Source organism: Centrocercus urophasianus, unplaced genomic scaffold (assembly GCF_019232065.1).
Source record: "Centrocercus urophasianus isolate 14NV4802_14NV808 unplaced genomic scaffold, USGS_Curo_1.0 seq_22, whole genome shotgun sequence".
NCBI lineage: Eukaryota > Metazoa > Chordata > Aves > Galliformes > Phasianidae > Centrocercus > Centrocercus urophasianus.
Genome location: NW_024884778.1, coordinates 2,608,428 through 2,632,069, shown reverse-complemented (window position 1 = coordinate 2,632,069; position 23,642 = coordinate 2,608,428). Strand labels below are relative to the sequence as shown.

Sequence of the window (23,642 nt, the reverse complement as noted above, 5' to 3'; positions counted from 1 at the left end):
TTGAGTCCAACTCCTAGCTCCACACAGCACCACTCAGAACTCGAGCCATATTTCTGAAAGTGTGGTCCAAACACTTTCTGAACTCTGGCTGGCTTGGTGCTGTGAGGAAACTGTGCAGTGCAATGAGGTTTATAGATGAGATGAACCTGAGTGAAGGGCATCTGTAAGGGCAGGATCTGCCCTACTGAAGAGAAGTTTTAACTATTATCAAATAGTGCGACACAAGATTGCACTTTAAAAGAAGCATGTCTAAAGATTTGAGTGTGTCCTCTCGCCCTTCAGTGTAGCCTGGTCAGTAAGATGGCTTCATTGCTTTTAAAAATCTCTTTTTGATTGTCTCTGTTTAATGGGATCCCCCAGAGGTGATGTGGAAGGCTGGTGGTCACCTTTCAGGCCAGCATCCTGGATGAAATCAGTTCTTCAGGTAGTAGCCTTCTGAGAGGAAGGAGGGAAATTGGACAAATCCATCTTTCAGTCTGAATCTTCTTTGCCAGCTTTCTGCATGTGCCATAGCCAAGTTGTGTCAGCCTCAGTGTTTGGCTGGTGGCAGGAGAGGAGAGGGTTGCCTTCACGGGGAGCATCCCTGCAGCTTTGTGGGTTATATGAAAGATGCATCTGTCTATTCTGCCCTGTTCTTCTGTTATAACCAACAGAAGACTACAACAGCATTTGGTAAATAATGGCTGGTGCCTTTGCGCAAGCCCCAGTGTTTGAAATAAAATTAGTCTTGATGAAAGATTGCTCTACTTACAGGAAAAATAAAATTGCTTTTCCAGGGCAGAATTATTTTTTCCTTGGAAAATACCTTAACGGTGCTTTCAGCTAACAGTAGTGATTAACTCGATAGCTTTTGTTTATATACAGGTCGGTTTTTTTGTGTGTTTGTTTTTTAATTTACTGAAATTAGAGAATCAATAATAAAGGATCATCTGTAGATTTTGAAATATCTGTAGATTTTGAAATATCTGCAGAATCAGTCTTGCACCCATCATAGTCTGCCTTTACTAACTGATCTATTGGTGTTTGTACCTATGGAAGATTTTATTTTATTTTTCATAGCAAATAATAACCTCACGACACTGGCGTGACTTTAGGGATTAGTGCTGCACATAGAAACCAGTGGTGAAGTCACGGCGCCGCTGAAATAGATGGTCAAACTCGTTCTGACCTCCGCAGAGTCAGGTTTTTGTCCCAAGAGTGACGAAAATCTAATTTACAACCTAACCAGTTGGAGAAATAGGCGTAATGGCTCAGATCCGTGACTGATACAAACGGCGGTGCTTGGGCTGGCTGATTGAGTTACGCTGGCTCCCACCATCTGGGCTCCTGCAGGACAGGGTCAGGCCGTGTGCGTGGGCAAACAAGCATGTGACAAACTTCTCTGCAGCGTCTCCTGTCGAGTGGCACATTCTTGTCTCTTCTTTTGACTGGAAACAAAACAGCGTGAGACAATTGTGAATATTCCCGTTTCCCAAGTCGTGCAAACTACAGATGTGCTGTAAGCTAGAGAGCAATTGTGAGTGTAGGGCTGTCCCAGGCATACAAAGCAGAGCAATACCTACTGTGTTCCATGTACAGAGCTGCCATTGAAATACACGCTCAGAACTGGCTACCTGCATGACAAATGCACCACTCTGTTACTGATGGAATGAGGCTGGACGAGGCTCTCACCTAAATCTGGGATTTTTACTCTTTCTGATTCTTGTGTTGGGTTGCAGCATCCCTGATGGCCCAAATGGTGCCGACCTGCTGGGAAGCACGCTGAGGGAATTGCTGAGAACTGAGTTCCACAGAGTCCAGTGCTGTAATAAAGGTAAAGTGCAGTAGCTGTGGTAGCACCGAAAGGAACACAGCCCGCCTGGTTGTGCAGCCCATGAGGAACAGAAGTTCCTCCAATTGACTTCCATGTGTGCAGGATCCTACCTCCCTAATTACCCACACATCATCATTGTGAGCCCTTCCTGCTGACAGGCAGCTCTGTGCAGTGAAATCTCACCTAATTCCACAGCAGAGCAAGATGAAAATGTCATTCTTGGTGCATAAGAAATATGTTTCAGTATTTGTAAAAAACAAACAAACATAACAACAACAAAAACAGGCAGCAAACAAATCTTACCGTGTGTATCTCAAAATGAGGAAAAAAAAATCTGGGATAATCTTTGTGTTCAGCAGACAAGCAGTATTCTCTGTACAAACCTCTGCTGCTATCATCCTCCAAAATGTATGCTAAGCTTGTCTGTGCACAAAGCTCCTTGTAATGGGTCATGGTTTGACCAAATTTTTTATCCTTACATAGTGCTGCTATAGAAAGGAGCAGTGTATTTTGCAGTGTTATTTATATAATGCACTCCCTGAAAAGAGTAACGTATGCAAAGCTTTGAAGCTCAGGCAATGGCAATCCATTTAACCATTTATGGTTTTATGCTCCTTATAATCCTTGAATCCAAATGTCTCTAGAGAGGGAATTGGCCCTTAAAAAATTTTAGACCTTTAAATGAAATGAATTTAAATTCACTCATTTGCATTATTTTTTTTTCTTTTTTTTCTTTTTTTTGCCCCTCTGCCTGAATGAGATATTACCTCAGTAATTGAACTGTAACTTTGCTACAGGTAAATAATGTACGACAGCTTATATTCCGAATGCTTCACTGCTTTAGGGCTGCGCAGTGCGAATCCAGCAATTTGCAGCACACCTTGGAGACGGGACGTGTCCACTCCACTTAGGATCACTGACTGCTGGGCTGAGCTTCATTTAATGCGTGCTACTCAGTTCGCTTCTGGAGCGGGGACTTGCAGGGATGCTGCAGGGTGATGAAATGGGCATCCCTGGGAAAATCAGGGAGATTGAGGTGAGAGGGTGGAAGCGATGCTAGGAGAGGTGTGGTGGATTAAAGGGATGGCATGTCCATCGGAAGGTCTGTCTTCATGGCCCTTCCTTTCTTGGAAAAGGCAGTGATGTGTCATACAAGGGTGCTGAAATATTTTTGGCTCTGTTAGTGAAGTGAGAAGGGTTGTGGACAGCTTTTGCTGGGGTTCTGTAGGGCCCCAACACTTCCAAGTAAGTAGGTAGTAATGCTGGTTATCTAAGAACTCCACGTGTGGGCTGGGGAGAACTCCTGCTTTGGTGCTGGCTTCTTGTGCATCATAGTGTGCTGTGGGCACACCAGAGCAGCATGGGTGCAAAGAGAGAAAGCAAAATGAGGAAGGGGATGGTTGTCTGGAGAGTTTGGCATCAATCCCCCCAAAAGCAGAGGCAAAGTTGATTGAGGGCTGAATGCATGTGGTGTTTTAGGAGAGAATTAACATCAGACTGGAGCTTTCAGCAAAGGGAACCCATTCCTGGTGAGGTTATGTGATTGCTGGTTACAGGTAACGAAGCAGCTTTGTGGCAGAGTTCTCTAGGTATTAGATTTGGTATCTACTGACATTTCAGTTTAAAAGAAAAAGAAGTTAGCATGTAGTGCTATCGGCACTCTGCTTGATGAATAAAGATTCATCCAACAAGTTTGAAATGATGTCTGTCCATGAGGATTCTTTTTTGAAATGTGTGCTTCTAGTGCAGCTTCACTAGGATGAGAACTGGTCCTGAGTCTGTTTGATGTCTCTGTCAATAGTCTGGACATGGAAATTTAATGACCACTGTCGAAATTTCGGATGGGGCAATTCTGGGAGTGTGCAAATAATGAGTTACATGAACAGACTGCGTTGGCAAGGTGTTCCTCCTCCCATCCTTCTAGGAGTATGATCCTTAATGAACACGCTGTGGGGTACATCTGTCAGGGGAATCATCCTGAAAGGGTGGGGAAGGGGCACAGCAGGCAAGGCAGGGAAGATTGCTTCCCAATGGGATGCTGAGGCTGAAGGACCTTTTGACATAGGATCAGCACTTGTAGGTGTTGTCATCTGAGAGCATGAAAAACTGCGGCTAGTTCTGGTGATAGCAGTTTAAAAGAAGTTTGCAAAACTGGTAAGTCTAGAAAATAACCACAGTATTGATTTGAAAAGTGGAGAAAATTCCCCTTAGTGGGGGGTTTAGAGACTTAATCTGCTTAGCTCATCAAAAAGAGGATTGAGAAGGGACTTGATTATAGAGACAAGTATTTTCATGGGGGAAGCATACCCAGCTTTTTAATCAAGAAGAGGAAAGAATAATAAGAGCCAATAGCTGGAAGCTGGAGCCAGGCAATGTCAAACTGGACATTAAACACATTCTTTTTAATCTGTGATTAACTACTGGAATGCATAATGGTGTGTTCAGATCGAGGCTGGATATCTTGTGTGATAGGGTCAGTCAAATGCATGTTACTGGATAGGATTTGCAGGCAATGGGGAAAAGTACAGAAGGTTCAAGTGTCTTAAATTCTGTGAGCTTTGAGAAGTCGGTCATAGGAAGAAGATTTAAAAAAAAAAAAAAAGATGGAAAAAAAGGAAAAACATGTATTGAAAGCATAAAAAGGAGAAGCAGAATCTAAGGAAGGAATTTTGTTTGGAGGGAGAGAATGCTTTTTTTTTCTGAATTTGGGAGCATATGTCTCAGCAAAGTGAGTTTTGGCACTGAAACACCTTGAGTGTTGGCAGCGCTGGAGTCATCTGTTACATAGTCAAAACAGCAAATTTGGATTCTCTGCTTTGTTAATGATGATGGAGAAGCCTCCCATTTGCCATTTGGGTGTTTGGCACCGCGGGCTCTCCGTTCTGCCGCTCCACAAGCAGGCAGAGCAATCAGCTTCACTTAGATGTGATGGGGCTGAGGGCTATTTCCCCCTCGAGAGCCATGGCACGTTCCCCAGGAGTGAAGGGCATGTCATGGATTGTCTGGGCTCCTCCTTATCAGCAGCAAGCTGTCACTGTGGTCTCGGTTGTCCTTCACTTTATTGACTGAAATGTGACACAAAAACTTTAAAAAGGGCTGTGCTTTTGTACCCTTAAAACAAACTCAGGAAATCCAGCAAGGAAGCCTACTGGTCTCTGCTATTTTGGATGCGTAGTATCTTTGTGCGTATTCATCCTCATGAAATAGTTTCATGATATCAGTGTTTGCATTATCTTTTTTCCCAGGGAAACATGCTTTGTTTCAAGTGCTCACAATGCCTGATAACCAGGTAGTCATTAATTCAAATGCCATGTTGTGGTTCTTCTATGAGAAAGTGGAATAGTCAACTGAAGATCGTGGTCCAGGCATATTTGCTGTTCAAATCTGGATTTTGTCTCTGGATCTACAGTTGTAATGGGAATGAAACACGTGCTGTGAGAGCTGTACATCCCTTTGCTATTGTGGGAGCTCTTTAGCCAGGACAGAAAATGGCTTTTTCCTGTGAAGCTGAGAAATGCTGTCTTATGTCCAGTTGAGTTTGTACTTGTTTTGCAGTGAGAAATGATTTGCTTAAGATAGTTTATTTGTATGTTGGTTTTGCTTTGTTTTTTACAAGTTCATTGCAAAGCTATTACCTTTGTTTAGCAACATTTCCTATATTGCTTTTGGATTTGAGAAGAGTATTTATTCCGAGATCTTTTCAATGAGAATTAGCAACGTGTTTCCTCCTCACTGTTTGACAGAAACATAAACTCTTTGTGACCAATTAAGGCTCTGAATTACCTGCAGTTCTGCAGAGGTCAACAGTTTCTGCCTCCTGTGGCCATCAGTATTTCCCATAGCCAGCAATATTGAACAGTGGTTTCCTTACTTCTGGGCCAGAACGTGGGCGTGTTCTGGACTTTGCTAAAACCTGGGCTTATTATGGTAATGTCCTCCTCAAAACGAGCAGGATGATTAAAATGTAAGAAACTGTTTTCTTTGGAGAAAAATATCATGCAGGAATGTTCTCGTTACCTGTAATAATCGACTAAGTGGGCAGTAATTATTCCAAAATACTGTTGGAAATCTATTGACCTTGACAACCGTTTTCTTTCTCAAATGGACATCTGAATAATTGTCTTTGCCTAAGGATTCCCTAGAAGCTGCTCTCAAATCAGAGCAGCACTTCAGTGTTTAACTCGTGACTTTGTGACATCCATTAGGAACAGAGAGGTAGGAATTACCCTATTCAATCCGATTAAAGATCCAATTAACTGAGAAACCTATCCTTGTGAGTAACTAATACTAGATGACTCAACATCTCGAAGAAAATAGGGGAGGAAAAAACCCACAGAAGCCAACCAACCGAAAAAAGAGCTTTCCTACCCCCCTCCTGTAAACTCTCATGATAACGATTAAGGAATAGCACAACCCTGAAAAAACTGTTTTCCTCTTACCAAGCACTTAGTGTTTGGCTTCCCTCCCAAAACATGAGATCAATAGCCCTTAAATTCTCATCCTGCCTTGTGAAAGTATTATTAACGCTTTTAACATGTAATCACTTTCCTAACCACGATGCCCTTTCTATCAGTAATATTTTGTCAGAGAGTTCACAGTCAATTACTTATTATGATTTTCTTTCCCACTTTAAATTTGCTGTCTCTTAATTCCAATGTGATAATTAAAGTGACTGATTGACCTTGTTTCACTTGTTGTTGTGTATACCTGTGCATGCCTGTCATATTCATTCCTTGAATACTTCCTCTGTATGTGAAATACTGCCAGTTCCTTTCATTCCTTCTTAAAGAAGCCTTTAATATTTTCTTTATTTTTGACCTGTTTGGTCTTTTCTGTAATGTCTTGGTTGTCCTCTGAATGCAGTTATAGTTAGTGTCAAAGATAAGCATGTCTTAGCAGTCCTTCCTAATATACTCTGTGCACAACTTCCTATCTCAGTTGCACATTCACCACCTTGGCCTCTTGAGGAGATGCTTTATATTGAAGGTTTTCCTCTTTTTCTTTATTTTTTTTAATAAAATAATCCAATAGAAATGCGGTTCTTCTTCAGGCTCCTGTAGGCGGGGGTTATTTGGTGAATTAAACTTCAGTGAAATAAACTGAAACAAATCTGTTATTGTTTTGGGAAAGTCATGTTTAGGTCACAGGCCATTTCTAAATATAGGAGCAGTAATTGTCTCCATGCGTTGATGATTCTTGCCTCCTGCACGGTTCCTCACAGTTTCCTTGGAAGTGCCCATTCATTCAGATAGTGCCCTCTGGGTGGATAAAGCATAGATGCAATGTATATGGGCACAATGGAGATATATGGACCCAGTGATTTAAAGTGACTGTCGTTTAGGTGTGGTTTTGCATGGAATTCTTTAACAGGCATGGCAGTTCTTGGAAAAATAAATGAGTTTGGGAGACAGTAGGTCTTCCACGTATGTGTTTTTACAATCTGTGTTGTGTAATAGGCAATAACTTTAGCCTTGGGCTTTTGAACTTGATTTTATTCATCTTCCTGGGAAGTAGTTGGAGTACTGGCAGCATCTGACGAGGAAGGAAAACAAACAAAAACGAAGCAGCTCAATATGGAGGGTACCAGGCTGTAGTTTCATTCTAGAGACGTGAATTATGAAACTTGAAATTACCCATCTACAGCATGTTTGCATGAACGGAGGTATGAATATACAGCTACTAGTTCATATCATGTGCAGGCATATGGGAAATGCCAGAAAGCTCATCTACTAATGATTTCTGGTTCTGATATTTCACGTCCATGTCCCTCTGCAGTTTTGGAGAGGAGATTCAGTTTTCCTCTGTTTTGGGGCATCACTTTTATTTGGGGATTCCTCCCTGCAGATTACATTTTCCATGTATTTGGCTGAGGAACTTGTTGTGGCAGATGTTATGACTCGGAGCAGATGAGAAGATTCAGACTGCTATCTTTTTTTCTTTTTTTTTTTTTTTTTTTTTTTCCTTATTTCATAAGTGACTTGCCCCCAGGCATGTTTTGACAGGGGAGATATCATTTCAAATTAGAATGTGAACGTGGAGGCTTTCCAAAGCTACAAATTGCAGAGATTTCTCAGCATGGCTCAAAGAGGAAAAAAAGAAAAGAAGTACAGTGCTTGCTGATGGCTTTCTGTGGCGGGGGGTATTGCTGTGGTGTAGCTCTGATGGTTAACACCTCAGTTAATGGTTTTGTTACAGAGTTGGACACAAGAGACAGTGTCCACAAGTGAGCTGCCATCATTTCCTTCTTTTAACAGCTGCTTTCTCTGACACATTTGCTGCTTTGACCACTTTTGTTTTTTTTTTTTCTTAATTGGTGTTACAGATCAGGTGGAAATGGAAGGAATGCTGAAATATTTGTTTTGATCGAGAAATGTAGGGGAAAAAGAGGGTAAAAATAACGTGAAACAGAAGGCAGAACAACACGAACGTTGTGTGAGACAACAAACTCATGAAAAAAGTATGGAATGAGTCTGGGCTGGAATTGGCAAAGGATTTGCAGTTTGTCAGTGCATCCCTGCAGAAGCCCATGGAAGCTATAGAGGAAAGTTACTGTTTCAAGAAAGCAAATCTAGGGATTGTTCCAATGTTTATCGTATAGGGAGAGAAGGAAGGAGGCAGAGTGTTTGTGAAGAAAACACACATGCACTAATACTTGATGAAAATAAAATACTGCCTATATAAGCATCATTAAGGCCAGCTTAACAGAGGTGTTTTCATCAACCCAAAGACACACAAGGTGTGCCTTTGTATATGCTTTTCTTTGTATATGCCCTCTGAGATCCTTGACCATGAGCTGGTTCACTATTTTGTGAGATGTACAGTTTGTGCCAAAGCCTGTCTGTTCCTCACCCTTCTAATAAGTGAAAAACAAAGATTGGAAGATGACAGTGGAAGAGCTGAAGTGAATCTGTCATTGATTAACCAAGGAAAGCAACAGTCACTGTTGTGCATTACAGATCATATTGTCAGCACATAGGCAAGCATCTCACTGCCTTCAGCTAGACTGGGATTGGAATCAGTGATTAAAGATCTCATTTCCCATACTGGTCTTAAATGGTCAGGTGAATCTGCACCATCAGTGAGCTAACGATCCTTTTAAGATGACAAATAATTTGGTCTGAAAGCAGGCAATCCAGAAGATGCTCGCTGCTGAAGATTGCCAGAGGACTTTGCAGCAAGATGATTGCTTTTCTCCTTTAGAAAGGGGAGAGGTGCAATGAAGAGAGGAATTCTTTGTAACTGTGTTTTTTGCCCTATTTCGGGGAAAAATAATAAAGGGAGCATCTACAGTTCTGAACAGCATCCTGTGAGCTGCTGATGTCTGTGATGTGTCTGTCTTTTGAAACGAGAGATCTTAATACTCCTTAACACTCCAGGTCTTTCCATCAGTTAAAGTTTTTCCTGAGAACTTTTTTTTTTTTGTTGTTCTAATTGAAAGAAACCCTCATTCCTTGCTTAAGTCTCCAGATTTAGGAATCACAGTGAAGGTTTGGGGCACCCTTTGAGCGGTTACTTGCTCTCTGAGTATATTATCTGTCTTCTCTGAGTTTCTTTCATTCTTCCCCCCCTTTATTTTCTTTTTCAGCTTTTCTTCCAGCTTTTGACTTGTGTTTCTTCTCTGCTTTCTCTCTCCAGTTTTTCTCATCCAGTAACTGCCTTCTTTGTTTTTAATTTTGTCTCCTCTTAATGTCAGTGTTTCCTCTTTTTTTTTTTTTTTTAACATAACCTGTGACTACCAAAAATAATGACCAGGTGCCAACCATGAGAGATGCTGGGTAGCACGGAGTGAGCTTTGCTTGTCCAACTGTTCCCTGCTCCCTCCCCACCATTGCTGGGCACCTTCCCTACATGGGAGCACCAGCAGCTCTAGTCATTGGGTTGCAGTGTGTGTAAGTCAAGGCTGTGGCTTAAGGTTTGTGTGGCATGGAGGGGCTTTCCAGTGCTAGAGCTCAGGGCAGGTGTTGCTGAGTGTGGAGAATTCCCACCGCTTCTGGGACGATCCTGAATGCTATTTTGGCATTAGCACCACGTCAGTTAAAGGATCAAGGGCCACCTTTATGAGTGGGATCAGTTAAATCATGCTTCTCTGGATGGCCTCCTGGAAATTGGTGGCAGACCTGAGCTGATTTGTATGCAGTCAAAGTCTGTCCCTGTGTCTTTGCTGCCTTAGCCCCAAGGTCTATAGATCACTGCAGCCCCTTCAGGGATATGCAGACATTTCCTTCCTTTTTATTGCCGTGTTTGCAAGGTTTATCCTTCTTTGCTGAGATACAGCGTAGGAAAGAACAAACTCTGATAGGTTTAACCCATAATAAGTCTGATGTCCTCGGGGAAAACTGAGATTAAAGAGCCAAAATTCTCTGGGAGATTGTCACTTGGCTAATGATGATAGTTGCCTATGGCAGTTAGGGATGATATGGCTGATACTTAGCAGGGGTTGTGAACCAATTAGTCTGCTCAACAAAATACTTGGTCCACTGGGTGCAAATGTTAAGAATATTTATAGGGCTGGTGATGGAGTCAGCTAATCAAAACTGGAGAAAGCTACTTAAGAGACCGTCCTAGGTTCTCCAGAAGCCTCGAGATTACAAAGCTGACAGATAAACAAATGTTTGCCAATGTAAATATTAGGACTGAAAGATTGTATTTGAGCTCTTTTTCAGTTTCCTAGTTTTGTGAAATCAATTAGGGATGTCTGAAATGTGCACAAGTCAGCTGCCATTTGGGGAGCTGACTGCAGCTGTGGCTTTCCATAGGTGAGCTCCTCTAGGTTGGTTCCTTCATCCAAACCCAATGCTTGTGGTTCGTCTCAGCCAGGAGCCTTAATGGCAGATGGTGTCACGCAAGCTGGCCCAGGTTAGATGGCAGCACTACAATAACACAGCAGATATGGCATATTGGTTTGCATTCATTTACTGCTGGACTATATTGCCACTAACTCTTCAACCTATTAACTTGCTGAAGTATGAAACTACTGCAAATCAATATTGGTATCGTAATTCTTTTACATTAGCAATGTCCAGCCCAAGCTCTACAAAATACATTTACTTATATAAAAACTGAAATGTTAATAAAAGTTAGTTTGCAAACTGGTGTAATCATGACCTGATCATTATTTTTTTTTAATGTCTTTTTACACCCTCCTATACGAAAGCTGTCTTTGTGCTGCTGCCATTCTGGCTGTAAGTGGTTCTAACTGTGGTGGATTTTTATATGCACGTGTTGTTTCTGATGAATCTAACATATTGACAATGGTTTCCTGTTGTTTTATATATATATAAATGTACACATTTATTTATTTATTTATTCTAAGAAGCACAATGATTATTGGTACTGATAATTGTGTTAATAGCTTTTTTGTTGAAATGTGTACCAGAGGTGCAACATACTGGCAGCTAAATGGGATAAAAATGGTCCTTCCAGGAGGAAGATCCAATTCCATGGTGACTCTCCAGGGATCTCATTAAAGCACCCTTTCTTAATATAGCATACTGCAAGACCAGCTATCAGGATCCCTGCAGTGTGGTTTCCTGATAGTTTAGTTTACACAGAATTAATTGTCTAATTTTGCAAGCAACCTGTGCAGTGTGCATTAGATTTTTATTTATTTGTAACCTTGAATCTCACTCTCCTGGATTCTGCTTCTGATTCAAAAGTAGTTTTTTTACATTCTGTCTTTGCTTATAGCATTTTAAGATAGCACATACTGCATAGCAAGTACTGTGCATTTCTCGGTGTGTCGTTCCAAATACAAGAAATACTGTTAATTTAACCTTTTTTAAAAATTATTTTTTGGGGGGAGATGGGCACTGTTCTTGAATACCAGAACTAAAATGGCTATCAGGAAAGCAAACTCAGATGTATTTTTGAGGTGCTTGTGGTTTAGATGCTCTGGAAACTCAACCAGAGAGGAGGCAGTGGATTTCCTCAGGTGAGTGTGCTGTGGCACAGAAGAGCAGAAGGAACAGGAGCCTGCCTGGAACAAACGACTGGCAAGCTGCACCCACTTGATGCAGAAGCATCCAGAAATGTGTATTAGTGAAGTCTGGCTGAGAACTTGGCTTGAGCAGGATTTTAAATGTGTCCAAGCCTTCCTTTTTAAAGTCAGGTTCTTGAAATATGATTTGCATGCAAATGGTAGGCTTCCATCCCACTGCCAACATCATTTAGCTGCATGAGAAAGATGGAGCGATGCAGAATATTCTCCAGCTTGGTTTGGACAGGATGGCTGCTAAAACCACTGCTGGTCTCAGCCATCTGCTAAATGCTGCCTTCCAGCTCAGCTTGTCCTTGCTGCTGCCCTCAGGAGATGGCTGTCCTTCCTGTACCTGCTTGGGCTGATGCAGGTGGGAAGGAGATAGATGATAGGCTTCTGTTGTTCCCTTCCCCTGGACCTGGCTGTGTTCCTGCAGCCTGCTGATACACTTACCTCGAGGATGGGCTTTGCTCTGTGCAGGCTATCACAAAATGCAAACAGCTGTGCTGAATCTACTGCCCATCTACAGGATACACTATGGTTCCAGCCTACCAAATGAATGTCTCCATCACAGCATCAGAGCACAGTTGCTCTCAGCACATTGCATGCACTCAGCTTGACCTGACAAGAGGCTGTTCTCTGTCTGTAGGTGCTGGAAATCTGGATGCTGCACTGCCTTGAGATGGGGATTTGATGGTGTGCAGGGCTTGAGTGCTGTGTCCCATCCTGGCACTGCTGGTAACATGGAGGTTGTTCTGGTGTCAGTTCTTATCTCAGAGTGTTGACATCATATTACTAAACAGCGCTTAAACAGCTCTCTCCATTAAAGAATGAATTCCTGACACAATTGAAGTCAATGGGGCTTTTGTCACTGACTTCAATAGGTCTCAGCTTCCACCTCATGACTCCTTGGGAAGAATAATAAATGGCTGCTGAAAATGCAACTGCCACTGACATTCAGTGGGAAAGTATAATTAGCAGTCAGTCATGGAGCTGCCATCCCAGTAGTCTGATGAATAATAGAACTGAGTGCAAGTGAGATGTCGCCTTCCAAGTGGGTAAAATGATTTTTAGCAGATTAGCATGAGTGTAGGCAGCCAAGAAATATGGCATGAGAACCAAGTGTGAGATGAGTTCTAGACAGTAGGCATCAACTTTTCAGTCTGTCTGGTTTCCGACATGTACCGCACAGTTTTATGTAAACACTGCAGCAGGAAGATGTTGGGTATCAAGAAGACAAAATCTTGTTACAAGACTTTCTTCTTGTTACCGAGTTGGAATTAGTGGTTTTAAAAGAGTTGAGAGATATTTCAATAAATGTCTCTTCTCCCTTTTTGCATCTTGTCAAAAATCCCTTTGGAGCTGGCTTGGGCTCTGTGGTGAGGATGAGGTACAAGGGTGAAGGTTTTGTGGACTTTTGAGGAAACGCTTGGAAACCCTTATTTTCAGCAGTTGTATCAGCCGATACAGCAGACAAAAATATGTTCTGAATTCATGGATCTCCCCTTGAGCACAGTGAACAATTAAAGCAAGAAGAAAGCAAACCCAATGTAGTTTTAATCATTGGTTTCAATCTGTAGTTGGTCTTAGCACTGCATGCAGCTTTGTGAGAGCATAAAGACAGCACTGTAACACCATGGCTTTTAACTCTGCTGTTTATGCATTGTGATTGGCAAAGCTATTGACTTCGTATTCTTTCATGTTCTTTATGTTCCTTTCTGTTTTGATGTTATCATGCAGTCATCTTAGCTACGTATTAAACAAGAGACTACTTCAATATAGAATGATCAAAGGGGTGAGGGAACACAGGGTCATAAAGAATATATGGAGAGCTCTGGGAGAGTGGTAAGTTGAATTTAAAGGCTTTTTCAAGCTGCTTAATTCCTGCTTAGATTTCTGATGCCACCAATAGGTAACAGTCCTATTCTTTAAATCTTTTACCAAGGGTTGACTGGTAGAATCTTGGTTTTACATGGGCTTTAGAGAGCAAAAGGCCACCCTGAAGGTCAAGCCTTAGGAGATTTCCTCTAAGAGCTCATTGATTCTACTGGATTTTGACTTGAAAAAAGACTGCGCCTTCCTCGATCTGCGGCTTGGATACAAGTGGCTCAGTGTGTGCCAGCACAGAAGGCAGGAGTAAGAGTGTAAATGCAGGAAAAAAATAGAGGAAGATGCTGTGGGGCAGACAGACAGTGATTTCAGTCTCTCGCTTGTACAATTCAGACTAGAGACATTATTAGCTACTGGCCATGAAAAAAAGAAAGTATTATTTTATTGCTTTCAGAAATGGTCTGTATTAACAGTGAAATTGGGCAGAATAAAGATTTATGGTCACATCCTCAGCTTGAGTAAACAGGCAGAGGAGCTCTGCTTGCAATGGGGATGGAAGGATTCAATGCAGCTGAGGATTCAGGCTATAAATACTGGGGCCCTGTTTTTTTTACATTTGTAAATGAATGCATGGTTATTGTGAGTAGATGCATATGCAAGTAACTAACGTTATTTTGCACAAAAGTTGACTGGGCATATTTTGCCTCTCTAACCTCATTACAGTATTGGCTTTGTAAGTTGCTCAGTGCTGTAGTGATTAGCAAAACGGAAAGCCTACCCCATAAGCAAACTCTGTATTTGCACTATTACCTATTCCTGTGATATTTCAATCTGGTTCATTAGAAAAATTAGCATTTTTATGGACTAATTAGGGAAAAATGTTGCTTGAACTTTTTCTGATGTGCAGTGATTTTTCACAGCTTACTGAAACCAAGTAGAAGTACATCATGAATTCTCCCAGGGAAGAAAAAAAAGGCAAGAAAAGAAAAGATTACTGAAATTAACTCAAAAGATAGAGAATATTTAAGGTTTAAAAAAAAAAAAAAAAAAAAAAAGGAATTAAGGTCAGATCAAATTAGTGTAATGTTGGCAATGCATAATTTCAGGATTCAAAGCTCCAGATCTTTCAGCTATTTTCCTTCTGTAGACATCAGTATATTTTAAAAGCTGTCAGTCATTCGCCATATTTTTTGTGACAGTAGCAAAATGAACAGTAATGAACATGAATAATAATGAGTGCATTGTTCAGTATCTATAAATACCAATTGATTTTTTTTTTTTTTTTTACTGTAGGTTTCTATATTTCAGCCCAAATACACTTCAGTTTTTCTCTTCTTAAAATCAAACTCAGGTTTTACAAAACCGTGGCTGTTCAATCAAACGTGCCTTACTTTTTATCATGTTCTGCTAATGAACCACTTGCTTTTGAAGTGTAATTCAAAATATGCATGTGCATCCTTTGCTCCTGCTCACATTCTGCATTTGCCAGGAGGGTTAAAATGGGTATTTGTAACTAAACGTCTGAGATTGTCTTTTTGCAAGGGAAGACGTCTTTTCTTCTTGGAGGAGGAATACCATTATTTTAATCAATGCAGGCATCTCCTGTTTTGATCGTTATGTTTTGATAATGATCTTGATTTGCAGAGGCACAGCAGTGAAATCCCCATTTCGGGCTTCTGTGAAGAAAGCAAAACCTCCATCTCGTGCACAGGGTACAGGTTCAATTAGGCATTTGGGTGTCATGGGAGGCTGATGGAGCTTTAATTGGCTCTGGCTGACTGGCTCTTAGGCCATGATATTCTTTACCAGCAGTAGGATGCTTCTCAAATATATATGGAATTTTTTATTGCGTTTGAAAGCATTGCATGGACTCAGAATAATTATTTCCAAGTGCTGCTTTACAAGTTGATGTCCCATAATATATAGAAGTGAAAGAGAAACCATTAAAATAGTAGAATAATTAATGTTGGAAGGGACCTTTGGAGGTCATCTGCTCTAACCTTGTGCAGAAGGTATGGACCAACTTTAAGTTAGGTCACATTGCTCACAGTTTGGCCAGCTGAAAACACTAATTAGCCATATATATATATTTTGGTGCTAAACAAGCACAGCTCTCAGCCTCATGCATCACATGCTGCAGATCCTCCTCATCCAGGCCCTCTCTGATGAATTTTTTGCAAATTCAGAGATTTATGGATGCCCACCTTAAGTGCTCCTGAACAAAATATTCCTCTACAGGAGATTGCACTTTATTGTCCTGGACAAAGAAATTATTAATCTAGACATGGATGGCATAAGAGCAGGACTTCTCAGTGAAAAATGCTGTAAACAGTCACTGAATGCCTTATCCTTTCTGCACCCTTTGTCAGTAGTTCTCTTGCTCTCTTCAGAAAGAACTGATGTTTTCTCTGGCTTGTATTTTGCTGCAGGTGTACCTATGAGTGAACCTGTTTTGTGCATCCCATTCTTTGCCAGTTCCAACTCTGCCTGGGCTTTGGCTTTCCTAATTCCACCCCTGCAGGTCTGGGCAAGATTTCTGTAGTCCTCCTGGGCAGGTTATCCCCACTTCCACCTTCTGTTCACTTTCTTTTTGTGTTTGAGCTCAGTCAGAGATTCACGTTCAGCCAAGTCAGCCTTCTGCCACGTCTGCTCCTCTTCCTTTGCATCAGAGTGAATCGTTCTTGGGCTTTGAGGAGGTTTTTCATGAAGATCAAGGAGCTTCCTAGAGGCCTTTTGCTCCCCAGGGCAGCTGGCCATGGCATTACACCTGCTAGTTCCCTGAGCAAGCCAAATTCTGCTCCTCTGAAATCCAGCATCAACATTTTCTTTGATTTATTTGAAATCTAGGTTGCTTGTGCACCTCCAGTGGCCTTTTTAGCAGATATCAGTGTGTCTGAAGGCCACTATGATGACTGGGATGTTTGATTGTAAAGGCTTTATCCACCTCCATCTCCAGTTCTTGATCAGGCTGGCAGCAGCATCCTCATCAGCTGTTTCTGACCCACGAACACCAGCTCTCAGCCAATCCACTGCTGAGCTCTCAGCCTGCTACACAGCAGAGCTCCATGCATTGACATCAGTTTCCTCTATTCTAAGGAAAACTTTGTTTTCCAAGCTTATTTCTGAGCTGTTACAGTTCTTAATCCTCCAAAGTGCTGTATGGGAACTTTTAAGTCGTGGCCTGAAGCAATGATTCAGCACCTGGTGAAGGGTAGCCAGTGATGGGAGCACAGGTGGAAGCGATTCACCTGTGTGGTCCTATGAGGAGGGCCCTGGCTCTGCCCTTCTCTAACCTCATTTAAGGGCTGGTTGCTGCAAGGGAAGGATCTCTACTTGGAGATCACCTCCTTTAGATTATTTAGTGAGGCCTGATCTTTGGAAGGGGGTAAGCAATTCCTTCTTTATGACCAAATTGTGACCTCTGTCTTCTGTGGGTGATCCTAAGCTGGTTTAAAGCATCTATATCTGCTGTTGCCTTTCTCTACAAGTGCTCTTCTCATTAGAAGCGTTTGTTTTTCCTGGTAGACAAAATCCTCTTGAAAGTGTACCAGGCTCCAAGCATTTGTTGTAGCACGGTATCTTAAACGTGTGCTTAATAACTTCTCCGGATATAGAGGATCACTGGCGTGCTGTCTCTGTACACATTTGTGGATAGAAGGAGTTAATGGCATGCTTTCAGTCTCGAGGGCTAACGTAAAGAACTAATTGGACTGACTGATGTAGTTTGCAGTTGCTCTTTCCTCTCTGTACTTTCAGCAGTTCAAAAGTAGCAATACTGGAATGGCTCGTCTTGACCTCAGTTGTCTTCTGCGTTAATAAAATGCCCTGTGCTGTTACTTATCAGTTAGGCCATTAGCCTGGGACTTGGACGTGTTATTTCTGGCTCCGTAATTATCCTCCTGCTGCAATTTCCTTGTCTGAATCAGGGATAACAAAGCCGTCCTTCTTTGCAGAGTGCTTGCAGATTTGCTGAGGAGAAGCGCTGCATAAGGATTCAAGATTGTTGAATGAACAAGTATCACTCTGTTTCCATAGCCTGGCCATCTTATGAGCAAGTAGGGAGCTGATGACCAAATCAAGGTCAGACGTGAACAAATCAGTAATAGCAAACAACTTCCGTCCTTTGATTTTTTATCTTCTTCTGGTTGGAAGTCAGTAATTTTAGAAGTCTGAGGAAAAAAAATAATTTGTAAATCGTTCACTAGCTTGATTTGGGGATCTTTCCACTCTGCTTATTTCATAGATTTATTTATATTAAATGCTAGCTAAGTTACTGATTAGAGTGTATGATTGCTTGCAGTTAGCCTCACAATGGCAGTTGTCCTATGATTGACTTTTGCGTTGTGGAGTGGTGAAAAGCATCCTCAGTTAAATCTGTTTATGGTCTGCTTACAACTTTTAATTAGGGAAATCGTTTGTCAGGTGATATAGCCTTGCTGAAGCATTTTTATTTACACAGATCAATCCCAGCTGAAGTCTTGCTTCAGCATTTCTGAGGATGACTGACTGGTGTTTTGGCATGTGAGAACATCTGAAATCTGCTGTTTTAATCTGGAGAGCACAGAAATCGGTTTTCTGGCTGTGTTGTTTCCTGTAGCCCTAATGTTGCAATAGGAATGCATGGGTTGTATAAAAAAAATGATACTTTTGAGCTCCTTCTGAGGTTGCATTTCCAGTTCAGGAGAAATCCTTTTTCCAGCTCAGGTGCCATTTAGTTTTGCATATGCCATGTTAAAGAGCCCGGGGAGAGGTTGCAGCACAGAGATGTGTTGTGCATTAGGTTATTAAAATCAAGTTTAAGTGTGCTCTGTGCCTTGGGGATTTTAATTGCAAAATCGTTCTAACTAATGGGCAGACAGTAAGCGTGCCAAATTTTACCCCAAGGTATGCACAGGCTGCTGTGATAGCGGTGGTTGTGCTCGCTGACTTTTATTGACTACCAGGATTTACTGATCAAGGAGGGAAATATTGACAGAGGTGATTCCCTGGCAGGCACAATTTTCCTCAAGGGGCAATAACGCTGGTGTCCACTGTAAATCTGAAATCAATAGATACGTGTGTCGTGGTGCTGGGTAGAACAACTGAATGCCTTCCTACTGAGGTCTTGGGGCCATGCTCTACACGAGAGCACAGTGCCTTTGCACAGACCTTGACATTTCCTTTAAGGAAAATGTCTGTGATGTGCCTTGCTAGCAACGAGCCAGTAAAAAGATGTGTGTGTATGCATCAGCCCTTGTATGTGTGCTAGGGCCAGGCTGATTTCTCTTCTGGTACCTGTCCTAACAGCTTCTAACGCCATACGCCGCTATGCTAAGATCAGTGAGTTATGTACCAGTAATGAGCTGCAGTGTTTTGTATGCCTGAATAATCGTGGGTCAGAATCCGGCCCAATAAGCTTGATTTATGAAAACTTACTCATGCTTGCCTTCTTTTATTGGTACGGTAAATCACATAAATTGTTTGACTAACACAGTGTGATGGTTTTAGACAGCTGCAATCGGTACTTCCAGGTTCTCTCCATATTATGGCAACCCTTCCAGTAACAGATGAATAGATATCTGAGAAATTTGCCATATTGTGTTTGCAGCGATAGGGAGCGCCGTGTTCTACAGGAGAGATCGACCCCAGGCTCACTCTTTCTATTCATGTTTTTTCTGAGTGGGCAAATTGGAAACTAAATTGGACATCTAAGTTTTATTTCTGCAAAATTAGTTATGTGCTACTGCTCCTAAAAGTGAAATTATTTAAGGAATAAGAAAACTGACTTGTACAGGCTTTTCTCAATAGCTTTGTTGGATTGTATTCGTATTGTGCATGTGTAGGACTATATCTGAAAATGCTTCTTGCTTCTTTAATGATTAAGGGCTCCTTCCTTCTTGCCTTTTTTTTTTTTTTTTTTTTTTTTTTTTTCTTTCCCCTCCTTGGGGAAAAAAATTAATTAAATGTGTGTACTTGGCATTAGTTTGATGCTGTCACTGCAGAACTCCCCTTAGCACATCTGCCCTTCCTGTGTGGCATCCAGCCCCCCCACTCTAAGGACAGCAATCTTTTCCAGTGGCTACATTTGGTCACTCAATACTCTGCTGTTTTCCAAGCAGGTAAATGCATCTTCGCATTGCTTGGGGAGAAAAGAAATCCTTCACCAAGCACCTCTTGCTATTGATATGCTGAAGTGAAGCGTATTACTCCTTGCCTCTTGCACTGATGGGCTGAGCCAGGGAGCCACAGCAGGGCTGTGCTTCAGGAAAGCAGCTAAAGCAGCACTGGGGCTGTGTCCTGCCCTGTGCTCCCCCTCATAGGAGAAGTGGGTGGCTGAGCAGGAAGGTCACATTGCAGCAGACATCCCATGTCCTGGCCCTGGGTGCAGGAGCCCAAGGAGCCGTCGGTGCCATCTGTGGTGCGAAGCCCTCACTGCTCCTGGTTTCAATCTGTCAGCTCCCTCCAGCCTTCTGGGCATCGAGAGATTGAAGTGGCTGTGCTTGTGGAACGATAACAGTAACTGCCATTGGGAAGCAGGAGGCAGGAGCAGCGCTGCGAATGCAGATGGACATGCAGGCACTTTGTGAGCTCACACGGAGGAAACAATATCCCAATTTTCTTTTTCATCTTTAAAAATCACAACAGGTTTACAAGACCAGGGCACCTAACCACTGTGATCGAGCCATGAGGTCTTCAGGACAATTGCCATAAATCCCGCTTTATAAGGCTGTGTTTTTCCTTTGTGCACAAGGCATGTAAAGTCACACAGCAGGTTACATTCTCAGCACAGACTGTGTGAGGCGTTTGTTTTCATTAAGACATGCTTTGTTTCAGCAATGCTTTCTTTTCCACTGTAATGCTAAATGTCATCTCGTTAAGACTTTTGCAGCTGCAAATTTGCTGCCCAGGTGCCCTGTCTGTTGTGTATGTGACTCATGGGAGGATGATAGAGCTTTTCTGCTGGGGGCAATGGACACTTCCTGCCAAGGAGGGCTCTTTCCATCATGTCACAGAAGACATTTGGGCAAAATGATGGTTCCCCTTCACCCAGTGCTGCACTTTAAAAGGATTTGGGATCACCTGCTGCACTGTTAGTGTGGCATGTAGACTGTGATGTGGGGGAGGATTGTGGAGGTGTAGGGTCAGTTTTGTCCCTTTGGTTGGATGCTTTCTGATACAGGCAGTCCGTGTGCTAAAGCTGCTGGAGGTGCACCTGAGCACTGAAAGTGTGATTCCTACTCTGCCTTTCCAGTGCTAGTGTTATTTTTGTGGTTTTGGGCAGTGCTGAATTCTCACTGTTGATTTATACTATAACTGAAACAAGAACAGCCAAAAGTTGCTGGCTCCTATGAACCCAGGGAAAAGCACCCAGTGATACAGGTCAGGTTCCCAATACTGTATTTTATTTTTTCATTTATTTTGCCAAGCTTTCCTTTGCTTTCCTCTGGAACCATTTTCTGTATAAATCCTTCCACTCAGCCTGTGAGCTCTATTTACACATCCTCTGTTCATGCAGCCCACTGATATAACTTCAGTCCCACAGACCTTCTCTCCAGGAAATTCTATTAAGATTTTCTCTTAGCACAACCAAGTAGCCCTTCAGAAATCCTTTATCGGATCTGCTCTTTCCTGTTATGGTTTCTTCTGCTTTTTTTTTTCCCTGTGGATAGCTGTAATTTAAAGCTTGCTCGATCGATAAGTCCAAGATGCACAGTGTAAGTGGGAGCAGCAGACAAACAGCTGCTGACGACAGGAGATGGCCGATTAAAAAGAACTTGGGTAGAAAGCATTTGAGCTACTACTCTCTGCTGTGATTTTTGGGCTAGATTAAAAATAAGGGAAGGAGGGCAGAAATTGTAATTCCCTCCTCTGAATCTCTGATTAAAATAGCGTTGAGTTCCTTCTTTTTCACGTCTCTAAATAAGAAGTGGGTTTTTTATTTGGAGAAGATGTTTTAATCAATTACAGGTAAATTGGCTTAATGCAGAGGTAGCCAAGGAGAATGGCAGGAAGTCTGGGCCTGATGTAATGACAGCATCTCTGGTCTTGAACTCTCTAAATGTAGTCCTGTGATAAGGTGATAGTCTGGAAATAGCCTTTGTTTTGCACTGCTTGCATCGTTTTCTACTCTGCTTTTTAAGCTCTGGTGAGTGGCATGGGTCTGGGCTTGAGCTTGTTTCTCCTCTAGCTGAGGCATGTCTTGCACTGCTTGGACTAGGCTTGGCTGGGCTGTACCCAGCTGGCACAAGCTGTACATCAGGCAATTTGCATTTGGCATTACAAATTGCCGATGCGTTACTTTGGAAAGGTAAAGACTCTCTAAAAGGCTGTAGGCTGCCAGCAGGAGAGTAAACATTTCTGAGCTAAAGCCTCAGTGGGCGTCAAGAAGGATTAAGGATCAGCTGGAAGTAGAAGTCCAGTTCCTGAATCACTGCAAAGCTTAAGGAATGTTTTCTACTCATGTCAGAAAACGTAGTTTATTGACAAATGGGTTGAATTCTGAAATATATATGCTAGTGAGTTGTGGTTTGATGAAATCAGACAGTTGTTTTGACAGGGAGGTTCATGTAAATGTTCTGTATGTGCCCATAACCACAGAGCCTACCTGGAAGATGAGAGAGGTGTGTGGCATAAAGCATAAATGTGTACATCCTTGTATGCTAATTCTGGCTACGTACACCAAAATAGCAAAGTGTTAAAATAGGAGTTGGGAAGGCTGTGGGAAAGGAGGTGCGTGTGTGTGCTTGGGGAAAGGGGCTGGGTCTGTCCGTGGGGGGAGGAAGTCTTGTCTGCAGGTGGTGAAATGAGACGTGGGTCTCCTCATTCTCATTGCTGCTACCAGTGTGTAGCAGAGCATCGTCACAATAAGACACTGAGCAGGAGCCTGCAACAGTTCTGCAAGGAGATGCCAGCTGAAAAGCTGAGGGATATTGTAGTTGTGTTTACCAGGAGGGATACTGAAATGCAGCTCTTCGTCATCTTGTTTGAAATGTTATTGGGTTGGCAGGGGGAACACAAAAAACAGCGAATCTTGAATACACTCTTCTTTCATGAGGATTTGTATTTTAAATGAAAGTAACTTTTGGAAATTACTTTGAAATCTTGTGTCTTACTGGTGAACTGTAGGAGGGTAATGATTGATAAGATTTATTGTTTCTGCTTTTCTGTTATCTGGTGGTTCCTGTGAACACTGACTCTTATCTGGTTGGTACCATATAAACACTTTAGGAAGCTTGTAATCTAAGGACGCAAGAAAGGCAAAGAAAGAGAGAAAACAGAGCAACAGAGACATGCCTTGTTCCAAGGTCACAAAGCAGATTGAGAATCGGAGTCAGGTCTTCTAACTTAAGCCCATTTTCCTGTTCTATTTGGTATGCTGCATTTATCATTCAAATGAGGAAAGCCCCATCTTATTTGAGCTAAGTGGAGGGCAAAGGGAATGAGTTCAAACTCAGTGGTGTGTGTGTGGGGGGAATGGAAACCAAGAAGTGGCACTGATAAAGATGCTGTTTTTAGATGAATGCAGTGTATGATAACTCACACATTTGCCTTTCCCTGTAGATGCTGTAAGGTGGGGAGAGTGAATCCGGTGTGAACTGAGAATCGACCAAGTGCTGATGAAGGAGCAGCCACAGCGACTGCTGAGAATCCATCCTTCTTTATTTCTGAATGGTAACAGTTGAAGTCTTAAGTATTATATCCTTATTGCAAACCTTCTCTCTTTACCATGCTTGCTGTAGTAGCATAAATGCGTTTGTGTAACTGTACATGCTATGGAATAATTCCATGTGATTGTGTATATCTCTATATAAGATATTATACAAGGCCAAGCCCTAAGCTGGGCTTTATCCTGTAGTAGGTTCTCATGGATAAGGAACTTGTGGTTTTGTATGTGAAAAATCCCCTCAAATCCATTTGGTTCTTCAACCTGTTGGGAGAAAGTGGTGTAATTATTCAGATTAATTCCAAGCAAGTCTTCCTTCCTGCTCTTCAGTGGTGGTGGCCATTGGGGCAGTGAGTGACAGTGCATTGCCCCCTGCACCT

General features: G+C 42.1%; 1 protein-coding gene across 4 annotated transcripts in view; it reads left to right on the top strand.

The window, feature by feature from the left end:
* The window catches only part of CHL1 (cell adhesion molecule L1 like), a 108,732-nt gene that overhangs the window by 5,591 nt on the left and 79,499 nt on the right, over positions 1-23,642 (top strand). For all 4 annotated transcript variants that reach the window (XM_042823716.1, XM_042823717.1, XM_042823719.1 and 1 more), the window contains exon 2: positions 23,160-23,270. The gene's annotated coding sequence lies outside the window, so the exon portion shown is untranslated. The remainder of the gene's footprint in view (positions 1-23,159; positions 23,271-23,642) is intronic.